This window comes from Ascaphus truei, unplaced genomic scaffold, assembly GCF_040206685.1.
Source record: "Ascaphus truei isolate aAscTru1 unplaced genomic scaffold, aAscTru1.hap1 HAP1_SCAFFOLD_3038, whole genome shotgun sequence".
NCBI lineage: Eukaryota > Metazoa > Chordata > Amphibia > Anura > Ascaphidae > Ascaphus > Ascaphus truei.
The window spans coordinates 20,918-25,239 of NW_027456004.1; the positions used below are offsets into that span (position 1 = coordinate 20,918).

Consider the following 4,322-nt stretch of genomic DNA (forward strand, 5'->3'; position numbering starts at 1 on the left):
CAGTAACGACCGGGGCCTGATTTATAGGGCGAATGTGCAGTAACGCCCGGTGCCTGATTTATAGGGCGAATGTGCAGTAACGACCGTGACGGTGGCCTGTCGTGTGGCAGGTCCTTTATGTCTGCTTCAGCATAGACCAGGGGTAGCCAACTGAAGTCCACAAGGGCCACCTGCTTCAGCACAGGTGGCTCAGTCGTGACTGCACCTCCCTTTGCTGAAGCAAGGACATCCGGCAAACCTGACCTGTTGGTGTCCGTTGATGAGTGGAGTTGGCCACCCCTCGTTTGCTCCCTTTTCTAGGGGGCGAGGGGGGGGGAGGGTTGGACTGACCTCCGACAGGACCACTTCCTTATCCAGCGCTCGGGGGGGGGGGGGCGGCCTGGTCCAGACAAACGTTCCAGCGGCGATTCTATGACCCGGAAGTGCCAGCGAGTGGCACACGAACCCTGACACGTTAACGGTGAAATTCGGTAGGGCTGCACAATGCAAACCACTAACAAATGTAGCCAGGCTAAAAGCAAAAAAAAATGTTTTTGGAAACTAGGAAGCCTTTTCTTTTCCTTGGGGTACGCTTGGACGATGGAAGTATTTCCTCAGCCCCCACCCTGTCCCCTGACGGAGCCGCTAAAGATGGAGGCGAGAGGGGGGCCGTTGCCTGCGCAAACTCCCTGTACAGCGCGCGGCGATATAAACCCGAAAGCGCTTACCTTCTCTGGCATCCTCCAGACATCTTCCCAGCAACTCCCGTTAACGTGGCATGCGCGGCGTCAAATGCTGCCATGACAACAGGGACGCGCCTAGTCATGACGTCACGTAGCGTCTCGACGTGGCAACGGGCGTCACTTGATGCTGCTACGTCACATGGCGTTCCCGTTGTCATGGCAACGCGGCACCATTTGACGCCACACAGCCATATTGGTAGTAGTTGCAGTGGGGGGCTGGGGGGGGGGAGGGGTGCCCTGACACGCCATTACCACCCAAAGGTTTACTAGGTAAACCTGTAGTCGGGAGATACGTTACCGAAACCAGAGTCTCCATGTGGAACCCAGAGTGGTGACTACCCTGATTATAAGGGACTTGATTGCTATTGGCAAGGTTTCACTCCCACAGATGTACAGTGGTGTGAAAAAGAAAGTACACCCTCTTTGAATTCCATGGTTTTACCTATCAGGACATAATAACTATCATCTGTTCCTTAGCAGGTCCAAAGATAAGGTAAATACAACCTCAGATGAACAACAACACATGGACATATTACACCGTGTCATGATTTATTTAACAAAAATAAAGCCAAAATGGAGAAGCCATGTGTGAAAAACTAAGTACACCCTTACTGCTTCCATAGGAATTAAGATGTTAAGTAGCAGACAGGTGCTGCTAATCATATGCCTTTGATTAATTCATCAGCAGCAAGTGTGGCCACCTCTTTAAAAGCCGAAGTTTTAGCAGTATGTTGCTGGTTTGGAGCATTCAGGTGTGTGTTAACACAATGCCAAGGAGGAAAGTCACCAGCAATGATCTTAGAGAAGCAATTGTTGCTGCCCATCAATCTGGGAAGGGTTATAAGGCCATTTCCAACCAATTTAAAGTCCATCATTCTACAGTGAGAAAGATTATTCAAAAGTGGAAAACATTCAAGACAGTTGCCAATCTTCCCAGGAGTGGACGTCCCAGCAAATTCACCCCAAAGTCAGACCGTGCAATGCTCAGAGAAATTGCAAAAAAACCAAGACTTACATCTCAGGCTCTACAGGCCTCAGTTAGCATGTTAAATGTTAAAGTTCATGACAGTACAATTTGAAAAACAAGAGATAGGGTGACGATAAGCTGCACAGCCACGAAACTCTGTTTCCCAGGGAGACCGGCAGGTATAATGAAAAAGTGCACACTCCAATAAAGCAATAGGTCAGGTTTAATGCAGGTGGGTACATTAACAGGACAACACAAACGCACCTACGCGTTTCGTGTACAAGGCACTTTATTTGTCCTTGATAAAGTGCCTTGTGCACGAAACGCGTAGGTGCGTTCGTGTTGTCCTGTTAATGTACCCACCTGCATTAAACCTGACCTATTGCTTTATTGGAGTGTGCACTTTTTCATTATCCCTGCCGGTCTCCCTGGGAAACGGAGTTTCGTGGCTGTGCAGCTTATCGTCACCCTATCTCTTGCTGTTCTTCTACCTGGATGGGCTGCACGCCCTGGATATCCTGTTAAAGCATTAAGGTAAAGGGCCGCAGTGCCCAAACATATATACATATGTACACCTATGCTTTCATCATTCTGATACTGTTTATTCGGTAGGGGTGCCATAGTGTTTAAGTTGTGGAGGTCAAGTGGACCCCACTAGACACTTAGCCCCTGCCTGTTTATGTTATTTACAGTTCATGGACTCTCCACTGTTATCTTGATCATGCATATATGCTGTTGAGGAATTCTCTCTAATTGTGGAAGCATCACATTTGTTCTATTTTTGTACAATTTGAAAAAGTATGATTTGTTTGGAAGGGTTGCCAGGAGAAAGCCCCTTCTCTCTAAAAAGAACATGGCAGCACGGCTTAGGTTTGCAAAGTTGCATCTGAACAAACCACAAGACTTCTGGAACAATGTCCTTTGGACAGACGAGACAAAAGAGTAGATATTTGGCCTTAATGCACAGCGCTATGTTTGGCGAAAACTAAACACAGTATATCAGCACAAACGCCTCATACCAACTGCAAGCACGGTGGTGGAGGGGTGATGATTTAGGCCTTTTTTGCAGCCACAGGACCTGGGAACCTTGCAGTCATTGAGTCGACCATGAACTCCTCTGTATACCAAAGTATTCTAGAGTCAAATGTGAGGCCATCTGTCCGACAGCTAAAGCTTGGCCGAAATTGGGTCATGCAACAGGACAATGATCCCAAGCACACCCTTCTCTGCTTTTGAATATCTGCCACAAAATCAACTTCTTTTTAACTTTTGAATAGTTTTCAGTTTCAAGGCCTCCTTGTTTCAGAGATTACGGAGGCATGATTTATATTTTGTCTTGAAAATGGGCATGTAATTCTATGTTTGCTAAAGATTTCATGCAGATTTCACTGTTATCGAAATATAATGTCACCTACTGCAAAATACATTGTGTTCAATATATCAAAGCACCAAATCAGACGTACACAAAACAGATGACGTCTATTTGAAAAACAAAATATATCTTCCCAAAGATGTCATCTTTAAAGTGAAATAGTGGCAGCGGTGGGATTTGAACCCACACCTCCTGAGAGACTGGAGCCTAAATCCAGCGCCTTAGACCGCTCGGCCACGCTACCTGTCGCTTGATCTGTGTGACAAAGCGGGAGGTGGAAAAAATCTTTCACGTAGAAAGTTGAATGTTTTATCAACAAAGTAAAACAATTCTACCGTATTTGCATGGCCGAATTGTTTCAATTGCTTGAGGCTCAACTGTTATCATTAACAATTTTATTTCTACTGTTTTTTAACTGTTTATCTATCTATATATTTCTCAACCCGTCGTATTTGTGTTTGCCTGTCTGTCCTGTCCCTAGGGGCAATCACATTGGACCTTTGGCCCGTCACTCCGCCTCAGGCCAATGAGATGGCTCCCTTGGCCCGCCCGCCCCCGCACACCTCTCATTGGCCTGAGGTGGAGTGACGGGCCAAAGGTCACACACACGCACGCACGCACGCACGCACACACACACAGAGTCCCTCTGTCCCTCTGTCCCCCATCACGTGCACCGGCTCCCGGACAGAGGGGAAGCGCGGCACGGCCCTCCTACCCCAGCCGCCAACGTTCCCTTACCTCCCCGGCGCTCCCTTACCTCCCCGGCGCTCCCTTACCTCCCCGGCGCAACCTCCCCGGCGCTCCCTTACCTCCCCGGCGCTACCTCCCCAGCCGCTGGGGGTCCAAGCAGCCTCCTCAGATCTGCGCCAGTTCCACTCTCCCCCACCTCTCACTCCCGTCGTGTGTGTGTGTGTGTGTGTGTGTGTGTACGTGTGGAGAGGGACATTTTACTCCTGCCAACAATTTGTGCCTCACTTTCACCCCTACCTTTGCCCTTCACCCCCCCTACCCCTGCCCTTCACCCCCCCCTACCCCTGCCCTTCACCCCCCCTACCCCTGCCGGTCACCGCCCCACCACTGCCCTTCACCCCTCCCTACCCCTGCTCTTCACCCCCCACCCCTGCCTTTCACCCCTTCCCCTGCCCTTCACCCCCCCTACCCCTGCCCTTCACCCCACCTAGCCCTGCCCTTCACCCCCCCTACCCCTGCCCTTCACCCCCCCCCCACCCCCTGCCCTTCACCCCACCCCCTGCCCTTCACC

The 4,322-nt window shown here is 50.0% G+C and overlaps 1 non-coding gene across 1 annotated transcript; it reads right to left on the minus strand.

Moving 5' to 3' along the window:
• Positions 1-3,223: 3,223 nt before the first annotated feature.
• On the minus strand, positions 3,224-3,305 carry TRNAL-UAG (transfer RNA leucine (anticodon UAG)). The gene has a single exon. It is a non-coding gene; the product is annotated as a tRNA-Leu (tRNA).
• Between the last annotated feature and the right edge of the window lie 1,017 nt (positions 3,306-4,322).